At 36.5% G+C, this 15,540-nt stretch overlaps 1 long non-coding RNA gene across 1 annotated transcript in view; it reads right to left on the bottom strand.

The window, feature by feature from the left end:
* The window catches only part of LOC119072287, a 381,328-nt gene that overhangs the window by 212,371 nt on the left and 153,417 nt on the right, over positions 1 to 15,540 (bottom strand). The window lies entirely within an intron of this gene.

The raw sequence follows: 15,540 nt of genomic DNA on the forward strand, positions 1-15,540 counted from the left end.
AATAATTAGCAAAATTTTTTTTTTCTAAGTCAATATAAGCTTGCACCGTCACTTTTTCAAAAATTTTCGAGCTACACGAGATAGCTGGATTATGGGTCCGAACCAAAAAAATCTACAGATGCTTTTGCAAAGTTTTCACTCTGTACGGCATCTAGAGGGTCTACTAGAACATACAAAAATTAAAAAAAGTTAAAAAAATGTTTTACCGTCATTTTGGTATAGCATCAAGTTTCACCGAGGTGGAATTTTCAAGAATTTTGTAAGTGGAAAAGTCATCTCTTCTGGGTGAATTTTTTTCAAGCTATTGTTGTGATAGCTCATTTTGTAGGTATTTCAATAGCGCATCCAGCAAACATACAGTTTAGATAGATAAATTTAAATATTTTTTGGTTTCGCTGTTGGAAGGCCCAAAAATTGGGCATTTCTTCGAGTATGGAGACAATTAACATTTTAAATACAGCATGTAAATGAAAAATTTTGACAGAAATTCAAATATTATTCATGAATAACACATTTAAAAGCTGAAAATAGTAAGATTTCGTTTTTTAAGAGAAGCCAATTTGTTATGTTTTCGAAAATACCCAAAGAAATGCCCCATTTTTGGGCCTTCCAACAGTGAAACCAAAAAATATTTAAATTTACCTATCGAAACTGTACGTTTGCTGGATGCGCTATTGAAATACCTACAAAATGAGCTATCACAACAATAGCTTGAAAAAAATTCACCCAGGTGAGATGACTTTTCCACTTACAAAATTCTTGAAAATTCCACCTCGGTGAAACTTGATGCTATACCAAAATGACGGTAAAAATTTTTTTTAACTTTTTTTAATTTTTGTATGTTCTAGTAGACCCTCTAGATGCCGTACAGAGTGAAAACTTTGCAAAAGCATCTGTAGATTTTTTTTGGTTCGGACCCATAATCCAGCTATCTCGTGTAGCTCGAAAATTTTTGAAAAAGTGACGGTGCAAGCCTATATTGACTTAGAAAAAAAAAAATTGCTGATTATTATTGCTAGTGCGAGGGTGAATCGCGGTAGGGCGGAACCCGGAATGACTAAAAAAAATAATTGAAATCGACACACCCTATTACGTACAGGTGCACAATGTGTCACGATATCAGTTGTTTTGGAAGCAGACACACGTTTTACTCTTTTAAGTTTTTTATCGTTATCGCTGAAAAAGTTACCACTCTCTAATGTGCAAATAATGCGATGACAATTAAAAATCGATGATCACCTCGTTTTTTTCAAAAATTCGGTCACTTACTCTACGATGATTACCAATTTTTTTCAAATAATTTCTAAAGTCCGGTCGAGTGCAATAATTGGTGAATCTTACTAGCTCATTACAGGTCAAATAGTCGGAATTTGTTGGAAACGATTACGGTTAACGATTCAGTCGCTACGAGATATTCCAGAAGGAAGAACATTTTTGCCGTTAAATCAACAATGATTTCGGTCAAAAATTCGTTGTATTTGGCAACTTTAATTACAGCTTCGTTCATCCATATGCAGTTAATATCAGCAGGGGTTCGTTCCATAAAATCATAACTTTCGTTAATTGTAAACTCTCACACTTTCCAGGTTAACCATTTGACATTTGAAAGGTTTCAATGCTTTGCGAATAAAAGCAGTGGGACAACAATACCTAAATGTGTTCTAAAATTGATCGATCGAAATCATGTCCGCGTTGACTTAGAACTGGTACTTAATCGTACAGTTAAGTCGATCTTCTTTCAGTATAAAGTATTTTATCAAATTAGTACCAACGAATTCAAACAATTCATTAATGTGGTGGAAGACTTTTGCGGATATATGAAAGGAGAATTTGGAAATTTAGTTCTAGACAGAATAATTCCATTAGTGCAGAATCTCACATCCACAAACTTAAATCATCCGTGTCCGTATACAGCAGGAAAGTACTTCATAAAAAAATCGAATTTATCCGTATTTTGGATGTCGCCGGAACAATTTTCCCCATCTGGAAGGTACCGTTTAGAAATGTCCTGCCATGAAGGATATCAAGGTCCAATGATGGGCAAGACTGTTGGCTATGGAAGTATCTCCGATCACCGGATTGAAAAATTTTGATTTATTTCTACGGAACTGCGATTATAATTTGTCTCACACTCAATGCATTGCATGCATGGTACGGTTCACATGGTTTGATGTTTAGTATTGGTGAATGGGACATGTGTTTTCGACAAATTTGTTTAACAGAAGGAAATCTTTCAAATTGACAATTTATATTTGTAATAAGTAATTGATGAACAATAAAGAGGCAATGTTGAATGCCAAAAAAATGGGAGGTGTAGAAGTGTCACATACAACTGATACGGTTCATCTGCGAAATTATTTCCTCAATGTATGAAGCTTAAAATCTGAGATCACATTAAATGAATCTAGATGTCTAGGTGGGTAGCATCAGGAATCATTACCAATCCTATGAAGAGGAAAAACTATCCGACCTTTTCCTTTCCTTCGAGCACAGTGTTGAAATAAAGCCAGACTTCATTGGTCATCCGGAGAAACAGATCTGACCGGTAATCAGCAACAGGCGGTTTAGGGTGTGTATAGAGAACCGGAAAATCCTGAGGTGACTCACATATCCTATGAAGAAATCGAGTTGCAAATTCATTCGTTTAAATGGAACAGTCGCGTTGGTGCAGATTTAGTTTCGTCATACTCCATAAAAGACGTATTGGAGCAATGTAGTTACCATCGTGGTATTTGTGGAAAAAAAAACGAAAAGAAAAAAATGGGACCGTCACGTGTCGCACCAGTGTTTAGAAATGGCAAAAAGTAAGCTTACATTTATCAAAATGTTCTTTTGTATCAATCTTAAGACGAATACATGGAGCAAACACCGATTTCCAACTTCACTTGTTCAGTGCCGAACTGGCCCTATGGGCGTTCGGGCGATTCCCGAAGAGCTTTTTAATTTTTGTATGGATAAAGAATAACGATGGGCCATTTGAAAAATTTCTTCATACAACGCCCGAAGGGCTTTTTTGAGCCAGTCCGGCCCTGCTTGTTGAACAAATGTATTTTCTCCACTCTAATGCGGTGAGAAGATTGCGTTTTGTTGAGCTCTCTTTCTGATGACAGTTCAAGTGAGAAAATTCTCATTTTCTCGACTCTTGTTTTTCCCTTGGACCAAACAAGGTTTTTTTTCTCTTTGAAACTGTCACTTCGCTTTGGTTTTGAAAATTTTTAAACAATTTGATGTGTTTGTTTCAAGGAGAAAAACAGTTATTTACGCCACGCACGGTTAAAAGTGGTATTTGTTTACAAATGAGCAGAAATAGGAAATTCCAACAAGAGCGAAAATTTGCGGCCAAAGCAAAGCGAGATAGAGAAAAACTCTTATTCGTCCCATGGGGGAATACAAATTTTCTCACCTGAACTGTCACAATTGAGAGAGAGCGTCAAGAAAACGCAATCTCACCGCATTTGAGTGGAGAAATAAAGTTGTTCTCGCTGCACGGATTGAAAATCATGTGCTCACCTCGGGGAGAAGCAGGAATATAAACTTTCGATCTTGTTGGAATTTCCTATTTTCTCCCCTAAGTAAACAAATAACAATTTCTTTTTTGTGGGATAGGTTCATTTTTCCATATAATTAATTTGAGTAAACGTTAGTTACCTCTTTATGTACAACCTTGATCATGACCCGTAGCAATGTGACAAAACGATGACAATTAAAAATCGCTGATCACCTCGTTTCTCCAATGATATGGTCACTCATTGTGCGATGATTACAAACATTTTTCAAATGATTTAGATAATCCGACCGATTTCAATAATTTGTGAATCTTCGCAGCTCAATTGTGTCGGTAAAAATAGTCGCTATTTGTTGGAGACGATTAGAAGGAAGAACTGCTGTTAAATGAACGATGATTTCCGTCAGAAATTCGTTGTATTTGGCCACTGTAATTGCAGTTTCGTTCATCCATATGCAGTTTATATCAGCAGGGGTTCGTTCCATAAAATCATAACTTTCATTGATTGTAAACTCTTTCACTTACCAGGTGAACCATTTGTCATTTGAAAGATTTCAATGCTTTGCGAATAAAAACAGTGGGGCAACAATCCCCAAATGTGTATTAAAATTGATCGATCGAAATCATATCCGCGTCGACCTAGAACTTGTATTTAATCACACAGTCAAGTCGATCTTCTTTCATTATCACGTTTTCTATCAAATTAGTAACAACGAATTCAAACAATTCATCGATGTGGTGGAAGACTATTGTGGACATATGAGAGGGAATGTTGGGAATTTCGTTTTGGGTAGACTAATTCCATTGATTCTGAATCTGACATCTACCAACATAAATCAAGCATGTCCATGGCCAGCCGGAAAGTACTTCATAAAAAATTCCAATTTATCTGCGCATTGGCTGGCACCACAACAATTTGTCCCCTCTGGAAGATACCGTTTAGAAATGACGTGGCATGAAGGATTTAAAGGTGTGGTGCTAGCTAAGGCTATCGGCTTTGGAACTGTCTCCGATCATCGGCTTGAACGATTCTGATTTATTTCATCGAATGGCGATTGTAATTTGTCTCACACTCAATGAAGGCTTGGTGCACATGGTTTAACGTTTATTATTGGAGAAAGAAATGTGTTTTCGATAAATTTGTTTTATGAATTTTATTGTAAATGGAATGATGTAATAAATTAAATGAATAAATTGAATCCCAACAATATCTCTACGAGAAAAGTGAGACGCCAGTCTTTGTAGTACAATTTCTAAAATGACTGATATCGCTAGAGTTGACGCTTTCAGCTTCCTTACGCAAAAATTAAATTTTACACCCCATTATACAAGCTGCCGTTTTCCTCATCATCTGCCAAATAATTTTTACTAAAAAAAAGTTGACTGAAAACAAAAAAAAAAATTACCAAAAAAATTTGCGTCGCATGTGGCAGATAAATTTTCTTGTAGGTCTGTTACTGAACATCTGCCACTTTTCGAAGCAGATATCCTTTTCCCCGCCTCGACGACCCTACGTTTTATTCATCAAAATGATCGCCACAACTTTCCCTACTACCTTGCCGAAGAAAGTAAGTCTATATCTGTCACCATTCAAGAAATATCTCTAAAAACGTAATTGACCCACTTAATTCTTTAATACTTTGTCGAGAAATTAACTCTCTATCTGCCACCATTCAAGAAATACCTCTAAAAACGTAATTGACTCACCAATTTTCCAAATTTTCCAATTTTTAACATTTTTCACATATGCCAGGATGTTTCACTCGTGAAACTCTGAGACTTTGCAGAAGAAAGTAACTTTCTATCTCTCATAACCCAAGAAATATTAGTCCTTTCATCCTACGCTCGAGTAGCTCAAAATGTGGTCACTCTGACCACTCTGGCTCAACCGGATCAGCACCGATTTTTCTCATTATTTTTGTTTGATTCGTGTAGCGAATACCTTTCATTTGATGGGTCGCACGCCTCTGAAGGTTTCAATACAGCTGAGCTACAGCAGAAAACGTGTTCACGACCCTCAAAAACCACACTCAGAAGCTACTTCGATGCCAATAAAACGAAATTCTGATTTTTCCTGGGGTAATAGCGTATCACATTTTCATTTTTATGTTCAACCTGAGGCTCCTGCAAAAATTCATGGAGATTGGCTGACTACTTTCCGAGATAGCCCGTCATAGATAGATAGACAGATGGAAACAGAGTAAGTTGAAAGATTTTGATTTCTTCGTTCTTTTTTTGAGGGTTAGACTGCGTCAAGTCCTCCGCTATCGCTCCGGAATAAATATTACGTTTAAACTCTTTGTTGTTTTTCTTTTTAGACCCGTACGAAGTACTGGGGTCTTATAGGTTTACGCATACGTTTGTAACACGTCGAATTGGACTCCCTGAGTAAGGGGAAACCTATTGTGGTTGTCTAGAGATGCCAAATCCGCGAAAAAAAAATGTCCGTCTGTCCGTCTGTCCGTCTGTCCGTCTGTCTGTCTGCACGATAACTTGAGTAAAACGCATCCGATTTTGAAAATTCTTTTTTTTTCCCGTTTGGTAATGTCAAAAGACAGGCTAAGTTCGAAGATGAGTGATTTTGGATCGACCCCTCCCGAGCTGTGGCCCAATAAGTGCTTTACGGTTTTTCGAAGATATCTCCGGACATTTAAACGTTAAACTTGTAAGTGATACGTCAAATAAAAGGTATTTACAATACCGATCGACAAAAAAAAAGTTTATGGAAATCGGATGACCGACTCGTGAGTTAGACCCCTTGGTGTGGAACAGGCACAGGGCGGCAAGCAGTTTTTGCTTGTAGGTCCGCCACATTTGAACATATTTCGTCTGTTTTAGCTTTATTAGATAGGTATTGACCGTACCAATCAGGGAAAAAAAATTTATGAAATTATGTTCTCCGGAGCGTGAGCTAGGTCTCTTGGAGTGAGCTCTTATCTGGCTACTCGGAAGTACAGTGAACGTGGTGTATTTTGACAATATCTCGAGTAAATTTTGACCGAATTTCATGATTTTTTTTTTTGTTTGAAAGGTATTAACGAATGTAAATCGTCGGTACTATTTCCGGTCTCCTAACAAAATGGCTGCCGGCGGCCATATTGGATTTTAGTAAAATAGAAATATCTTGGGAAAAATGATACTTAGAGAGTTTCTGTTAACATGGAAATAATTTGTTGTGTGTGGGGTTTCAAAGATTCCATATACGGACATCTAAATATACCTATATACAGCTATATTGAGCTATATACAGGCATATAGAGCTATATAATAGCATATTCCTCTGTGAAATGTTTATTTATAGTGAAATATAGGTAAATATAGCGGTATATAGCTGTTTAAATAGGAATTTATGAAATTTGACTTCGTACGGGGCTGTCTATATTGCCTCCGGCAATTTAGTTGTATATGATAACAAGGCAAAGAGTGGATAATGTAAGTGATTTTAAAGGGAGAATAGTTTTTCAGCAGAGAAGAAAATGAAGTAAGAGAAATGAAGAGTTTCACATTAAAGGCTTTTGATACGAATAGGTGTTTCGTACGGGTCGGCGTTAGCTATGTTTTCCATATTGTTTGCCGTGAAAAGTTTTAGAACACATTTTTTGTCACAGTTTTCTGCTTTGCTTTTGATGGTTGAGGTAAGAGCAGGTCAGTTCGTATAGGAAAAACCATATAAATCGTCTGAATTTCCAGCAGATCTCTAGTTTTAGAATAGGACATACAGTGGACCATGAAGCCGTCACTTATTTTTAGGAACCGACCTCTTTGGCCAACTTGTTAAAATTCCAAATGTTAGCCGAGAAAATGGCCAAAAACGTAATAAATGTCTAGAGTCTAAAACAAAGAAGTGCTACAGTCGATAACGAATCAAAAATGTGTGATTTCCGTATATTTAGCTTTTCCTTCTGTCACCTCTTTTGACAGCTGCCAATAAAATAAGTTTGTCATATACGAAAAAGCTTTCGTAAAAAGTAAATTGAAATCTTCTTAGGGAAAATCGTCAATAACATCCCAAATATGGAACTTTCCATAATCCTTGAACCGAAATCAAGGAGAGGGGAAGAAGTGGTAAAAATTCTGAACAGGAACACTGGAACTAGTAACCCTAGAGCTAAGTATCTTTTATTGATCTGGGAAAAAATTGAAAAATTCGTATACATGAGTTGCCAGCTGCCCAGAAGTCATTTTTTGGGTAACCTTCAGAGAAACTTTATTTTTGTTAAGAAGAATCGTGCGGTGGTATGACGACGTGCGCACTTTATGAATGGCCCCTAGGGCTTTACATCAAAGTCGAGTCAAACTTCAGCATTTTTTTTTGTATTACCTTAACCGACCTATTACCTTAAAGATAAGTAACAGTGAAATGTCCTAATGCTATAACTTATACCTTAATACGTTGCTCCTGTTGATGTATGCGGATTTATAAAGTAGTTTTAAGCTCCATTACAAAGATTTATTTATTAACTTGATGATTAGATTAAAATCAATTACTCTGTTGGCCCTGACCTGACCCTAGGTTTTTGATGATCAGGTCCACTCATCTTTAATGGCGAAAAAAATGGAAAGTGGTCCGAAGTCCACTGACAAAAAAGTGTTGAAAATGTTATAACTGTTGCAGGTGACTTTGTAAGGGTAACCTACAATAGCTGTCACAGCTGCAGCTCTACACAGAAACATAGATAACATAGATTACCTGGAGACAAAATTACCTGCGACAGGTAAGATTTTCAACTCTTTTTTGTCAGTGTCGAAAATCGAAAGAATCCCCCTATAAAACACGAGCGTTTGTTGGTTGTTTGGTGCAACGAAAGTTTCTCATTAAATTTTTGAATTTATACACTTCAACGTGACTCCAAGTCAGTTCCCAAATAAAGACAATCACGCTTGCAATCCAACCGCACCAAACAACATTCGGCACAGCAAAGTCACCAATATCCGATCCATTGCTGATTTGAGGATTAAGATTTTTTTCCCAGTGTCTGACTAATGCATCATTTCGTTCATTCACCCACTTATCAATTAATCCTGCTCCAGCCAATCGGTGAAGTAGATCGTTTGAAGGCTCAGTAAAAGGAAAATCTGGACCGACATAATATGACACCAAGAATTTTCGAAAAATCTGTCCGCCTAACAAATGATACGCTTTCAATCCCAGCCGTTTCTGCACTTCCAGCAATATATATGCTGCAGAGCTATCGTCGAAAAATGCGATCGAACCGTTGAATCTGACAATTTCCCCCACTATAACTCTGTCACTCCATCCATCATAATTCGTGCATTCCTCCATTAAATCAACAAGACCATCTTTGTTATAGGAGGGAGGAGCTAAAATAGGTACTGAGGACGTGTACAGATCCTCAAGTGTGTTGATTTGCGGTTGGTAAATTGGCGACATGATGTAACTGTGGAAGTTTGACAAAATCCCATTCATTACAATTAGGCCAGCGAAAGTCAATGGCACAATGACGAAAGAATCTGCGAGATGAAGGTTTCGATATCTAATGCCGGTGTTATCGTTCATCAGGAGATTCACCACATCGATCACACTTCGGAAAAGTAAAATCTGTTTTTTCTGCAAATAGCCAGTCACGACCAGTAAAATCGAAGACAACGCAATCACAATCCCAGCGTAAATGAAAAGAAGCGTCCACGTTCCATTTTGTAAATAAACCACAAAATCAGAATACGGTTGTGCATGCGGAACAATAACATTGATCTCATACTGTTCATGTGGATACAGAAATCCTAGAAAATTGTTTTCGTCGATCTCATACGGAAAATAGTCGTCTGTGTTCCACAAAGGTTTATCGGATGCGTTACACACAAGTAGATCGGTATCCCAGAAGATTATGTTGTAATCCTCTATCACGTCTATCAGCCTCGGATCTACGGCGATTCGACTTTTGCGATAATTTAACACTCTAACTGGAAAATAGTCCTGAAGAGATTCACTTCTTGTCACATTAATCAAGTCACATGTTCCGAAAGGATCGTAAATGAAAACGTTGAATGATGAGACCCTGTCGTCGGCATCCAAACGAAATGCACTGAAAATATTCACAATACCAACAGTCCAACTCCATCGGAATAATTTCTGAACGATGTCCATGGTAGGGATTTGGCGAGCGATAAAAACGCCAATTTTCACATTCATGTCAAGCTTTCGAATGACTTTTACCTGAGCCAATAATTGCGAGTCATTTTCAAATTTTAAACGCTCAACGACGACTACAAGAAATGTATTTTTGCTGGGTATCACCTTTAATGCTACCTGTTCCGAGAATTCGTCGTCGAAGGTGTAAACCGTTTGTGGTGTAAACTTGATAAGCGCATTCGATGGAATCCAATGTCTGACATCGATTGAGGATTCCGTGAAGAAAATGTTATGATCGAAACGGAAAAATTCATTCAGTTGCTTGATTAGATGTACTCCATCAGACGGTTGACAACAAACCGTCGTTGGTTGTAAGCTTACAATGAATATTGTCAGTACTATCGTCAATTTCATGATGTCGGTTGAATTGATGGTAAAGCTTTGAAAGCTCTTCTGTGGCCATGAATCACTGAACGTTTCATTCATAAACTAATGATGACTGATGATATCAATAATAAGACCCAGTAGAGTCATTTACAAATAGTTTTAACACAATGAACCAGAGGGTTTAACCTTCTAATTGTTCTGTTTGATTCACAAGTTACGGTCTGATACGAAAGCAAAAAAAAATGTTTTTTACGCATGAGACAACGTGTACCAGAGAATCCAATTATAGTTGCTAGAAGTTCTAACTGATTTTTCAAAAACTGTTTGCCGTTTAACAAAATGTTCTACCCTGTTCAGCCGACCCCTACCGAATTTCACTAAATTTGTAGTCAGTGCTGTGGAACGAGCTAACATTAAATAGACGTTTACAAATTGTTTTGCTGTCCGTTTGTTTGTACTGTCTGGAAGTTCTAAAAATAGTAAAAACAAACAAAAAGTAAGTAAACGGCTCAGTGATTAAATTAATCGTAATCGTCTGGTCTATGAGGGTAACGAACGAAAGCACATGTGTGGGTGTGACGTAGCACTCAACAGCAGCAACACTAAATTCACATATATTGAATGTGAAAGGAGAGTGAAAATGAACAAAATTTAACTGATCTCGGGGTGGGGTCAGAATCCCCAATTCCTTTTTCGATTCGAACCCCGTAGGAAGTTAAATTTAGTTGGTCTTTACCAATAATCATAGTCTGCAATAATCATGAACGTAGCGGAAGCGGAGCCCATCGAAATCGGACCGATTTTTTAAAGGAGACACTTTTATGTGCCTAGATACGAATTAAACCCTAGAATCCAAAACCACTTTTAAAAAAAATTACTTCTACTGTGTCAGTGGGAGGTGACAGAAATTTGAAAATTGCAATTTTCTTACCTGTTTTTGTCCCACAGGTGACGAGGCACAGCACCGACCATGGTATCATTGTATAGCTGAGGTCATGCAGTTACGGGCCAACATGGGTTATGTGGGTTGTCGATGACATCTACAGTGAGCAACATCACTTTAAAAATGGAAAAGGCTCGATGCACACGGTGCAAATAGTCATTTTATAATACTTTGGCTATTTGCACACGGTGCAAATAGTCTCTTTAAAATACAGTTTCCGTGTGCAAATAGCCAAAATATTATAAAGTGACTATTTGCACACTGAAGAAACTGTATTTATTTCACGGAAACCGAAAATTGTCAATTTTAGTAACTTATATTATTCAAACAGTTTCATATTACAGCTATCAAAAATTAGGTATTATCACATTTTTGTTTTATGTTATATTGAATGAAATATTTGAATTTTTTCCCAGTCGAAATTTTTGTCGCACACATGTAACGACCAGTTTACTGGGATTTAAACCAAAAAACCATTCAATATCAAGACTGTCAAATCTGTGGATCTAGAAATTATGTAGAATCTGTTGAAAACGAAAATGTGATATAAAGTAAATATTTTTAAGTGTACATATATTTCGGTAAGAAAATTGTTTAGAAAAAGCCATAAATGAAAAAAATAATAATTCGGCCAGCCAACTGAAAAGGCTGCAAGAACATTTACAACGATTAAAAAAAATTACAAGTCAATCAGCTTGCAAGTATCTTTCAATAAATTATTTTGTTTTAAATCTATAAATAATCAACGTTACCAAAATGTTTCGGAAAAGATTGATGCCTCCTATTACAAAATCTACCCAGTACATCAGAAAAAGGAGTAACATTTCCTTTTACAATGTAACAATGAAGGGTATTACTCCTTCTACAAAATGCTTCGAAAAAGGTGTGATATTTCCTTTTACAAAACAATGAAGAGTGTTACTCCTTCCACAAAATGCTACTATAAAGAAGTGACATTTCCTTTTACAAAAATGTAACAATGAAGAGTATAACTCCTTCTACAAAATGGTTCGAAAAGGAAGTGATATTTCCTTTTACAGAATGTAACAATGAAGTGGTAATACTTCATTCTACAAAATGCTTCGAAAAGGAAGTGATATTTCCTTTTACAAAATGTAAAAACCTAAGGAGTAATACTTCCTTCTACAAAATGTAACAATGAAGACTGTTACTTCTTCTACAAAATGCTACGATAAAGGAGTGATATTTACTTTTACAAAGTTCTTCGAAAGACAATATTAACAAAGTGAGTGAAGCTTACTTTTAGTGTGCAAATATTCTCTTCATAATACTTTGGCTATTTGCACACAGTGCAAATAGAAACTGTATTATAAAGAGACTATTTGCACCGTGTGCAAATAGCCAAAGTATTATAAAGTGACTATTTGCACCGTGTGCAAATAGCCAAAGTATTATAAAGGTACTATTTGCACAATGTGCAAATAGCATCAACCTTTAAAAATGAAGATGTTATACTGAAATAGGTGCCTTTGGAGGGTGCTGTAGCTTTGCTAAGATAACTTTACCTTCTAAAAAAAATTAGAATTTGAGCAAAAGTTGATGAAGTGTGTGACGTTCTCTTGACGATGTGATCTGATGGTTGTGGTGTTCCGTGAAATAAATGTTGGGCAGTTGGAAAGAAGTGTTTCAATTGTGGGAATGAAGACGTGGGTTTGGTTAAAAAAAATTTATTGCAGATTTGGAAACAGGATGATCTTCTGAAACGTGGAGAAATGACTTTTCTGGAAAAACTTCGTTGGCAAAGTTCACAGGTTTCAGGCATTAATGGGCACAATTCTGCCCACCTCGATAACTTCTCGGGTATGAACTTTAGAGCTTTGGCCGCGCAAGCAAAGTTATAGAGTTTTTGGTGATTAATACCTCTCGTTCATCACTATGACGAGCTACAGACTAAAACAGGGTCAGACTCGACAAAGAACATTACAATTTCAGTGCTCTTTTGCAGGAACTACATTCCTGAAGTCAATTCAGGAAGATTATCGGGAAATTATTTTCAGCAACGTCACTATCGCTTCCACAGCAAGAACTCAAGAATCTTTAGAGTTTTTACCAATTTTTGTTTCCTTTTAAACATTTATGATTGTCGACGTTGTTGCAGGTTCGTTCCTAAAACTTAATGGCTTAACTTCTTCTCAGAGAAAGATCTGATGGATTTTTGAGGTTTTACACTCATTTCTGCTTCCCTTCTAGACTTCTTAGATTTCAGAAGTTGGTTCTTATAATTATGTCTTTGCATAGGTCAGTAATTTCACGCCCTCATCTTTCAAAACAACTGATATCCAACAAAAAGCTCTGAAGAGGAATATATCATGACGCAGTTCCGATCTTTTCCAACTTCCAGCTTCGGTTTCGATGTATCAGCAGTGAACGCTGATGCCGAAGAACTCGATTGACCAGCTTCAGTGTCACAATTCAAAAATTTGGCAACTGGCGATTCTCGTTTTCTTTCTCTTGCTAAAGTATTCTTGTCTTTGTGGAACGAAGTCCAATCGATAAATGAATGAGAAATTAAAGGAGGATAACTTTACGCTCCAATTATTTTGATTGATTTATATGTATCATTACTTTCGAACTTTTAGTATTCCTTCCCACATCACACACATCAATTCTAATTTGTACAAATACAGCCAGCCCCGGAAGCGCTCTCGATATTCGGCTTTACATTTCCATAATTTAATATAAATGGTAAAAGCCAATTACTATTTTTCCCACAAGAATATTATACCATTCACCCGTGCACCAAATTGTGCTCCGACTCCAGTTCTTGAAGGTCGAAGGAAAACCGATTTTCGATGGAAAAGCACATAATTTTCTCGATTGATTAATTATGCACATAAATTAATGATTTGTTTTAAGCACCTCTCTTAAAATGGATATATATGATTCGGTCGGCAACGTGGAATTATCATCTATTGGCTCTCGATTTCAGTGTCAATGTAAATATAATACGATTCGGGGATGAAGAGTAAAGATGTGAAAATAGGAAATTTTTGCCGTTTCTTTTCTATTTCTTCGTTCGTTTCGATCGTAATAATAAGGGGACAGTTGGTACCCAATACCGAAATTGAATAATCAAAAAAAAGGAAGAAGGAAAAGCAGAAAACTTCAACGAATTTTTTTTAATACAAAACCCTTCACAGTGGGGGTATTTTTCGTGCTGATTATTACTTCAAATAACTGCATTGAATGGAAGTAATATAAAAAGTTTTTTCCTCCTCTTAACAACTGTAGTTTCTCAAACAATAAGCAAAAGTTACATAAAAACAGAATCTAAACTTCAATAAAGCTTTGCGAATACGATATCGGAAATGTTATTTAGGGAGATTTCAGTGAAGCTGTACGAATAAAAAAGAAGTTGAAAAGTTTCGTTTCGGTTTTTCTGATTCATTTATTGTAATGTCATTAATCCATCACTATGTGCCAGACGATATAAAAAGAAGAAGTAGAAGAAGCCGTGGCTGTTATCGGTGTAATTTCGGTTTTCCTCTTTGATGATTTAAAGTTTTGGTGTTACGGGTGCAATAAAATTGCTCTATTTGTTGGATTGCACTATACACACTACAATCCGTTAAAATAAGATTTTTGCCGAATGCACCCCGGAAAATCCGTCATTACTTCATTGACATGAGCGTTGAAACTCTTTCATCCATGCAGCGGGAAAAGCATTTTTTCTCGACTCGAATGCGAAGTGAAAATGGCGTTTTGTTAACGCTCTTTCACTGATGACAGTTGTTATAAAATTTGTATTATTCAACTCTTGCAACTCAACAAGTTTAAATGACCAACTGTTTTACATAAGCTAACAATTGTTATTTGTTTACCGAGTAACTAGGAAAAAACAGGAAATTTCAATAATAGCGAAGTTTTTTGGCAAGAGCGGATCGAAAAAGCAATTAGAAAATGACATTTTGTTAACGCCCTGACTGATGACAGTTCGGTGGTGAAAATGTCTATTTTCTCCCATATCGAACCAAAAAGCGAGAAAATAAACATTTTTTCAACCTAACTGTCGTTAGACGTCAACAAAAAGTCATTTTATCATTGTCTTTTGAGTGGAGAAAATAAGTATAATCACACCGCACATATGAAATAGTATGTTGTGTTACAAGTGTTGTATAATGTTGTTTTTTTTCAGCACTAGACCCAAAAGGGGAGCGAGTATGGAAAATTGGGTCATGTGCTGAAAAAATCTCACTAGATGTGAGTTTATCAAACGAGGCGAAACCGAGTTTGATAACTCATCGTGTGGTGAAAAACACTTTCACAACCTGTTGCATACAACGGTTTCTGCAACAAGCGCGAAAAGTGAACTTTTGAAATGTAATCAATGTACCACACGGTGTAGACAACAATGAAAGTAGATAAGTAGGTATGGCCAGTCCATACAAGTCGGAGCACATACAGATTTGCATGGCGCCACCTCAAACGAACTCATTTCTAGTGGAAATTTGCACTAAATTTCCGGCTAGAACAAATTTGAACGTTTGGCCATACATATCTATTTGCTTTCATTGGTAGACAAGGCTGTAAACTTTGGGGAGGTCACGCAGACCGCCATTTTATTAGATACCACGTTTAATGATTTTACAATCA

Source organism: Bradysia coprophila, assembly GCF_014529535.1.
Source record: "Bradysia coprophila strain Holo2 chromosome IV unlocalized genomic scaffold, BU_Bcop_v1 contig_81, whole genome shotgun sequence".
Taxonomy (NCBI): Eukaryota; Metazoa; Arthropoda; class Insecta; order Diptera; family Sciaridae; genus Bradysia; species Bradysia coprophila.